Raw genomic sequence first — 9767 nt, forward strand, 5'->3', positions numbered from 1 at the left:
AGATGTATTATCATCTTGAAAAATGATTTCATCATCCCCAAACATCCTTTCAATTGATCGGATAACAAAAGTGTCCAAAATATCAACGTAAACTTGTGCATTTATTGATGATGTAATGACAGCCATCTCCCCAGTGCCTTTACCTGACATGCAGCCCCATATCATCAATGACTGTGGAAATTTACATGTTCTCTTCAGGCACTCATCTTTATAAATCTCATTTGAACGTCACCAAACAAAAGTTCCAGCATCATCACCTTGCCCAATGCAGATTCGAGATTCATCACTGAATACGACTTTCATCCAGTCATCCACAGTCCACGATTGCTTTTTCTTAACCCATTGTAACCTTGTTTTTTTCTGTTTAGGTGTTAATGATGGCTTTTGTTTAGCTTTTCTGTATGTAAATCCCATTTCCTTTAGGGGGTTTCTTACAGGTCGGTCACAGACATTGACTCCAGTTTCCTCCCATTCGTTCCTCATTTGTTTTGTTGTGCATTTTTGATTTTTGAGACTATTGCTTTAAGTTTTCTGTCTTGACGCTTTGATGTCTTCCTTGCTCTACCAGTATGTTTGCCTTTAACAACCTTCCCATGTTGTTTGTATTTGGTCCAGAGTTTAGACACAGCTGACTGTGAACAACCAACATCTTTTGCAACATTGCGTGATGATTTACCCTCTTTTAAGAGTTTGATCATCCTCTCCTTTGTTTCAATTGACATCTCTCGTGTTGGAGCCATGATTCATGTCAGTCCACTTGGTGCAACAGCTCTCCAAGGTGTGATCACTCCTTTTTAGATGCAGACTAACAAGCAGATCTGATTTGATGCAGGTGTTAGTTTTGGGGATGAAAATTTACAGGGTGATTCCATAATTTATTCCTCAGAATTGAGTGATTCCATATTTTTTTCCCTCTGCTTGATCTAAAAAAGTAACCGTTACTGCCACAATTATTTTTCCTGATTTCTTATAGTGTTTCTTGAAGCCAGAAAGTTGCCATTTGAAATGACTTTAGTTTTGTGTCATGTCTGTGATCTGCTTTTTTCTACAAAATTAAACAACTGAATGAACATCCTCTGAGGCCGGTGATTCCATAATTATTGCCAGGGGTTGTGTATATATATATATATATATATATATATATATATATATATATATATATATACATATATATATATATATATACATATATATATATATATATACACATACATACATACATACAGTGACGAAAATAAGCATTTGAACACACTGCGATTTTGCAAGTTCTCCCACTTAGAAATCAGGGAGGGGTCTGAAATTTTCATCTTAGGTGCACATCCACTGTGAGAGACACAATCTTATAAAAAAAAAAAAAATCCGGAAATCACAAGTATGATTTTTTTAATAATTTGTATGTTACTGCGGCAAATAAGTATTTGAACACCTGTGAAAATTAATGTTAATGTTTGGTACAGTAGCCTTTGTTTGCAATTACAGAGAGTATGATGTTTCCACCCCCATGTTTCATGGTTGGGATGGTTTTCTTGGGGTTGTTCTCATCCTCTAAACATGGAAAGTGGAGCTGATTCCAAAAAGCTCTATTTTGGTCTCATCTGACCACACGACCTTCTCCCATGCTTCCTCTGGATCATCCAGATGGTCACTGGTGAACTTCAAACAGGCCTGGACATGTGCTGGCTTGAGCAGGGGGACCTTGCTGCCCTGCAGGATTTTAAACCATGACAGCATCATGTGTTACTAATGTAATCTTTGTGACTGTGGTCCCAGCTCTCTCTTCAGATCATTGACCAGGTCCTCCTATGAGGTTCTGAGCTTTCTCAGAATCATCCTTACCCCACAAAGTGAGATCTTGCATGGAATCCCAGACTGAGGGAGATTGACAGCCATCTTGTGTTTCTTCCACTTTCTAATAAATAATCATAACAGTTGTCGTCTTCCAAGCTGCTTTCCTGTTGTCCTGTAGTTTATCCCAGCCTTGTGCAGGTCTACAGTTTTGTCCCTGGTGTCCTTAGACAGCTCTTTGGTCTTGGCTATGGTGGACAGGTTGGAGTGTGATTGATTGAGTGTGTGAACAGGTATAAGTAGTCCTGCACCCTGAGAACACAGAGCCCAGGCCAGTACATAGGGCTTAATTAGGTCAGCTAAGTAGGGAGGTGCTAGTCCGTGAATAATGTTATAGGTTAATAACAGAACCTTAAAATTGGTCATTTTTGGCCAATTTTGTTGTGGACGACAACAAACACCCGATATTTGTATACTCAGTTCATGCGCAATTAATCCTTTCCCCAGTGGGAGAGGATCCATTAGTGATTTTCTGGTCAGGCTGGGATTTGAACCGAGGATCATCTGGTCTCAAGCCCAACACTAACCACTAGACCATCACCTCCCCTAATGAAATGCAATGAAATGTAATCCCAAAACGCCACAGTATGTACTGTATTAAAAAATATATGAATAAATATCACATTAATTATTCATCATTATAATTCTAAAGACTATTTATATAGAATTTTCCCAGGAATCTAAGCAGTAAATAAAATGAGCTTCAGCTAATAAAAGAATAAACACCAATAAAAAAAAAGTACACTACAACAATGCACAAAAAACCCAAATGAAAGAGCTGATAATACAGAAAAAAGGTGCAGCTTATATACTCCAGAAAATATAGTAAATGCAACAAATTGGAGAAAAGTGACCACTGGTGTGGTCCTACATTTTTATTCATCACTTTTTCCCTGCCTCTGAAAGTCTATCTTGTGGTGTTTTCCTAAAAATCACCCAGCACATGTTACAGCAGCAGTAACAACACATGACAAGGTGACCTGTGCCCCACACAGGACGGGCTACAGGGATGGAAGTGGTAGTGCGGGGGGTGGTCCCGTGTCCAAACCTATGGTCTTTCCACCACTCCCACCCCTGTCCAGGCCTCAATGCTGGCCTGCATTGGGGAAAGAGCCAGTGACGGCAGCCTGCCCCTTATGCTGGGCCCCTTACTGGACTCTGGAGAGGGGAAAGAGAAGAAGCAGGGAGAGGCTCTCGCAAACACACACCAAAAGTGCTGCTTGTGTCCATGCCGAATATGACAGAGAACGCACATTCTTGAGCGCGCACAGTCATGCACACAGAAAACCAAACGAACAGAAGCAGAGAAACATACATGTAGGTGAGTTGAGTGCAAACGCACTTAGGCCTCAAGTATGTGTTACGTAAAGCTCCATATAAAACACTGTCTCTCCTTCAGGAAATGCCTCTCTTTAAAAGTAAAAAATTACCTTGAATTTTAATTTATTATGGACATAAATATAAGTTTTCCAAGATAGAAAAAAAATGCACTGTACATTACATTAATTTTCTAGAAGCAAGCCATTCAATAAACCTATCATTTTTGGAATAAAAGTAACCCGATCAACATTAAACAGTATCTTAGTTTTCCGTCCAAGAAGAACTTGGACACCATAAATAAACAACAGATATGAGCAGTGATGTGTCTGACCTAGGACCCGCCAACCGCAGGAGGTAACTGAGGATCCCGAGACATTACGGGAACTTAACACTTCATTACTTTCATAGCCAACTGAACGTACATGTAAAATAGCACACATGCACTGAGGTACACGTGAGCTGTTCTGTACACAAAAGTACAGCAGGTTCTTTCTTTCCATAAGGTTACATTACATTATGAGAGGAAGTGACCAATAACTGTCATAAAAGGAGGGAGGGGGTGGGTTATTTCACTGTACACATGCCCTACTAGACTATACCATCAGCACTGCACAACTCCATAAACAACCATGTTACACTGACAGTCAATAAATGAAAGAACCAAGTCCATTCTAAACACTTAACTGTCTATTCTACCATCAAGGACAAGAAATACCAAGATTAGAGTTGGAACATAAAGAACTCATCTGAGGAAACAAGTTGAATTGTGTAAGTAAGTGCCAGCCTTCGCTGCAGCTTCATCTTATCAGTATTTATTTAATGTTTAATCAACACTGTCACAACTGAGGTTAGTTGTTTTTAATAACTTAAGGACCATTCACTGAAATAATTCCTTCTCATTTCTACAGATATTCTTAAAAATATGTTAAACCAGAGCTCAGTCTTTGCATAGCTACAATCTTGTTTAACCTATCAATAAGTCAGTCAATTATTATTGAATAGTCTATAAAATATCAGAAAATAATCACATTGTCCAAAAGCCAAAAGTGCTATCTTCAAATGTCTTGTTAGCTCAATTAACAAACCACAAAATTATGGAGTGGCAGTGTAGAATCTACATCACAGTAGTTTTCTTATAATTATCTAAATGACAATATGAAAACAGTACTACTTTTCTGGCCACAAGACATATCAGAATATAGTTTTGAGAGCCTTGCAAACACAAGCATTCATGTAAAAAAAAAAAAAAAAAAGTTACATTTAAACATAAAATACTAAATTATTGTAAATAAGTAGGCTAAAAATAATAGAAAATTAATTTTATACCCAAGTTATTTTTTCAGGAAAAATGCAATCATCTATACTTGCAAAATGCCACTGCCGTTGTCAGATCATTCAAGGACTTACTGTCTATCATAATGAAAGCAACTGGCTACTGCACCTGACAAGGTATTAGAATTTGCCTACTTACATTGGTTTCTGAAAATGCAAGAGGAAGCTGCTCTTTAGACAATTAACGTCTTTCTCATCTATGGTTTTAAAGCGGGGCTTCCATGATGCTTGTTTTCATTATACATGTGAGCTGCCCACATGTGGTGCAAATGTAAACAAGTTAATAGAAGTTAATTAAAAAAAAAACAAGAACTTGGACATGTGCACCATAAATAAACAACAGATGTAAGCAGTGATGTGTCTGACCTAGGACCCACCAACCGCAGGAGGTAACTGAGGATCCCAAGACATTACGGGAACATAACTTGCGGGAACATAATTTTTATTAATACGTTAATAAAAGTTAATTTATACTGTTAATATTGAGGGATGACAAATTCTTATCATGGGGAGAAATTACTAGCATGGGTGACAAAATACAGCACTTCCCTACCAAAAACCACAATATTTGCAATACTGCAAATCACTTGCAATTAAGAAACTGAAAGCAAAGAACAACTGCAGCTTTGTGAAAAAGACCAAAGTATGTGCTGATCAATCAACCAAGCAAGCAAATGTCACATAAATTGCTGTCTACTGAATTTCAGAAAGAAGTCAGCAAGAGTACAAGTTGCAGTCCAACAGAAAGGCAAACAAGTAAAATGTAAATAATAATTAAAAAAAAATATGTACAAAAAAAAAACATCCGTTATTAACACATGAATATGTTTTAGAATATAAACCAACACATTTAGACTCAACACTCAAGAATCTTCATCAGTGAGTACATCTCATGATGTCCATGAAGATATCTGTGAGTTAATAAAGGAGATTTTATATATATATATATTTACATTGTATGACCCAAATGGAGCACTCTCCTTTGTTTTCTTCATTTTAATCAAGCAATTATTTTCAACCAAGCATTTTGACATCTTACTGGCATCTGTGGTTTAACTTACCTGTTTCAAAAACACTGATCTTTCCATTTTATAAAGTAGAAATGTTTTCAACTGAATAACTACACGTTACAGTGTTATACACCATCATATTACAGCTTCTTTACAGGGGAAAATACGTCAACATTTTTGGAATAACCAGAGCAACAAACCTGTAAATAATGGCACTAGATAAAGAGCAAAACGACCACATTTTAAGATTTAAAATGAGATTTATGCAAGTACGAATCAATAAGATCAAAAATTATGTAGCTCACTATATTCGAGTGCAGGTGAAAAGAGTACAAAAGCAAACTTTCTCACCTGGGGGGTTTTCATGCTCTTGGACAAATGGTGAGATTTTAAACCTTTCTTCACTCGATGCCAAATTGTTAATCCTGTTCAACACAAAAGCAAAAAAAGAAAAAGAAAAAAGGGAATGTCGCAATAAGTCTGAGTGAATGGGCCTCTACCTTCGTACCTTACCTAACCTTCTGTTTATCTAACACTCAACTACTTTTCAACACCGTACTGACAATCATCACGCAGCAATTAGGCAAATACAAAGGTCAAACGATATCCAGTCAATCGTAGTCGTGCGAAACCAGTTTCTTGTGAGGTTTCAAGCGAAGAAAAAGAAGTCAGAACGACTTTCATACCTGGATTTAACTTTTCCCCATCAAGACCGCGCAGCTCGTTAATCCCCTTCAGTCGCGGTTGTCTTCGTGGTATTATAAAGTGTCTCCTCCATGCTGACTGGTCGGTGGTCGGAGAAGAGAAAGACGGAGGATGACGGTGTGTTCACGGCAGGAATCAGGCGAGACTTCGAGGAGAAAATGTCAAACTCGTCCGCCCTTACAGACGCTGGGAGTAGCTTAACGTTAGCGCGGCTAGCTTGTAGCTTTAACCCTAAAACGCGCCGCCAACTTCTGCCATTATATCTTCGCCGAGAGCGGGCAAAATTCAATAAAAGTTCGAATGTAACGGGAAATTACTGCCGAAGGAGTCTAAACACGGATAAAACTCATTCACACCCACGCTAACGAGACGAGAAATATCTTCTCTAGGACCCAAATAGATGGCCATTACTTTTTTTTTAATATGCCCCGCCCCCTCCTCGGCGCCTCTACGGGAAAGAGGGATTTCCCTCCACCCCCTCCGCGAGCCAATCCGACGTGGGCTCGGCGTGTCTCTCGTTCTGTGATTGGTTGTGTCCAGGCTCAGCCCAGGTGCGATTGGTCGGTATCGACGCTCATAGCCTTATGATCAGCTTCTCTCAAAACAGGGGTGTGTCGTGACGTCAGAGGTAACGAAGAGGTAAACAACTTTGACCGCGTGAGGTTTAAAGCAACACGGTTTTCCCTATGATCCCTGATCCAGTGGGCTGGTGTGCAGGGATTACCGTAACATCACACGCACGGAGCTGTCTCTGCGGGGGCGCGGGGTCCTGGTGAGACCGTGTTTTCTCTTTTACCCCGGAAAGCCTTTGTTTGCACACCGCAGGCTTGGAGCGTATATTAAAAATTTGAATTACCTCGAACGATAAGGCCATCGATATCACGTGGTGCGCAAAATGATCCTAAGCATGTTTAACCCCAGATGTTTTATTTCGTGCTTTTATTTTGATGATTTCTTTGGACACTTTACAAATCTGTGCAGTGTGCCACGCAGGGGTGTGTCTTGTCTATTCTGCAGTACACAGGACAGGAGCCAATCCTGGTGCTACTTCTGCTGCGTGGTGCAGCTGCATCATGCTGCTGTTGCATGGTGGTGATGCTGATGCATGATGTTGCTGCGGTACATTTACAATGCATGAAGTATGGCAGAATAGATACAGCAAAAATAGAAGATTAAACAACTCCACAGTACAGTCACATCAAATATATTACACAGAAATATGTTTTCCACCTCGACATAAAACCACACATCACAGCATCTTCCGAGGATTTATTCATTTATTTTGTGCACACAGTAGCTCTGGAGAACTGATGAAGGTTATGGGTGTGTCTACAATGTAAACACATTAAGAGGACAGAGATGGGGGAGCCCATCCAGTCCCACGAGTCCTCTTTTCACCGGGGTGGATACATTTCAGTGAAGTGCAGGAACCTCTGTAGGTCCTAAACAGAATACTGATCCTGGCTGGAGCTGAATACAAAATGTTTGTGATATAATGAATGAAGATTGTGCATATTTATTTCTAACATTCCCTCTGCAAACCGACGGAGGAAGCTGGAGGTTATGTGATCACTCCTGTCTGTTTGGCTGCATGGAGAAAGGATGTCTCAAAAACAAGTATTTATTATTAGTAGTATTTATTTTTACCATGGTGAAAAGGTTTTAGACAGTAAATTTGCTTAAAAACCTGTAAAGTCATAAGAAATATATATTGAAAGTACCAAAAATCCGAAAAACCATGTGCATAACTGTTTATACATAAAGTAAAATGAAAGAAAATGTATGAGCACTTTTTGCTTTTTAAAATTCATAATTCATGTGATGAATTATGACTTTTTTAGTTGGTTTCCTATATTTGACAAGAAAATCAGGGTGTATACTGTCTGGATTTTGCACTGATTTTATTATTGCATCATCAGCACTGTCAGTGTGTTGTCATATAGATTACACATCAAGTACAGGAGCATGCGCTGGTGCCGTGCTTCGCTGCATACACAAAACCACAGAACTACCGTGGGTCCTGGATGACAACCACCTATGCAGACAACTGGTCCAGCTTCACCATCTATCTGCTGCAGCCAGATGAAGTGTGGGCATCATGTGCACTGCATCCAGAAAATATTCAAGGCACTTCACTTTTTCCACATTTTGTTGTGGTACAGCATTATTCAAAAATGGATGAAATTCAAAGGACTGGAATGGAATGGTTTCAAATGGCTGACATGGAACGTAGGATGGATCCTCATAGACCTTGGAAGACGGAGATGAACAGAGACAGGATTAATGATCTTAGATACAGGGAAAGGGCCAACGAACCTGGGAGCCATCTTTCGTGGCACTCCACGAAGTGGCAGGTGATGAGTAGAAAGCCAAACTTGTTGTCCCGGCATGTAGGATGTGCCACCGACCGTTTGCGATCTGCCGCCTCTTTGTAACTTTTGGAGGACCGTAGTAGGGCCTTCCGGGCCCGCTCCCAGGTCCGTTGGCACCGCATGATGAGTCCCAGAGCCGAAGGTACAGGTGAGTGCAGATCTGTGGTGGAGAACAAAGAAGGTTGGTGACCAAAGACAACGTGAAAAGGTGAAACACCGGAAGAAGAGGTAGGCAGGCAGCTATGAGCTAATTCAATCCAAGGTAACTGAGAGGACCAGGAGGCAGGAAACTGAGAGGATAGGATGCGTAAACCTTTTTCTAATTCTTGATTCAGATGTTCCATCTGTCCATTAGTTTGGGGATGGTAACCAGATGTAAGGCTAGACGTGACCCCGAGTAGGTGGCAGAATTCCCTCCAGAACTGCGAAATAAACTGTGGACCCCGCCCGGTCAGAGACAGTATCCTGAGGCAAACCATGCAATTTGAAGACATATAACAACAGAGCTTCAGCAGTTTCTTTAGCAGACGGAAGTTTGAGTAAAGGCACAAAATGGACCATCTTTGATAACCGGTCAACCACAGTTATCATCACAGTTTGGCCCCTAGAGGGCGGCAGACCTGTTACAAAATCCACAGAAATGTGGGTCCAAGGTCGAACAGGGACAGGTAAAGGCAATAGCACACCCACAGGTGGGTGTGTAGATGTTTTATGCATGGGACAGATAGAACAAGCATTTGTGTATTCCTTAACATCAGCTACCATTTTGGGGCACCAAAACCTTTGATTAAGTACGAATAAGGTTCTTTGAGCGCTCAGATGACATGAAAAACGGCTGTCATGACCCCATCAAATAACCTCCCCCCTATGCGAGGCCGGAACAAATAATTTGCCATGAGGACACTCTGGGGGAATGGGAGTATTACCTAACACTGACCTGATTTTGGATTCAATATCCCATGTGAGAGCAGACACAAAACAGGTTTCAGGCAGGATCGGTTCAGGACTGTGAGCGAAGACCGTGGACTCTCTTATACGTGAAAGCGCATCAGGCTTGCCATTCTTGGACCCTGGACGATATGATAAGGCGAAATTGAACCTGCTGAAGAAAATAGCCCACTGAGCCTGACGCGCGTTAAGTCTCTTAGCGATGCGAAGATATTCCAGATTCTTATGGTAAGTC

The 9767-nt window shown here is 40.4% G+C and overlaps 1 protein-coding gene across 2 annotated transcripts in view; it reads right to left on the bottom strand.

Annotated features, from left to right (window-relative positions):
* Positions 1-6624, bottom strand: part of vdrb (vitamin D receptor b) — a 188669-nt gene extending 182045 nt beyond the window's left edge. For both annotated transcript variants that reach the window (XR_004559640.1, XM_034167006.1), the window contains exons 1-2: positions 6194-6624; positions 5859-5932 (exon numbers count right to left, since the gene is read on the bottom strand). The gene's annotated coding sequence lies outside the window, so the exon portion shown is untranslated. The remainder of the gene's footprint in view (positions 1-5858; positions 5933-6193) is intronic.
* Between the last annotated feature and the right edge of the window lie 3143 nt (positions 6625-9767).

The sequence above is a fragment of the Thalassophryne amazonica genome, chromosome 3 (genome assembly GCF_902500255.1).
Source record: "Thalassophryne amazonica chromosome 3, fThaAma1.1, whole genome shotgun sequence".
NCBI lineage: Eukaryota > Metazoa > Chordata > Actinopteri > Batrachoidiformes > Batrachoididae > Thalassophryne > Thalassophryne amazonica.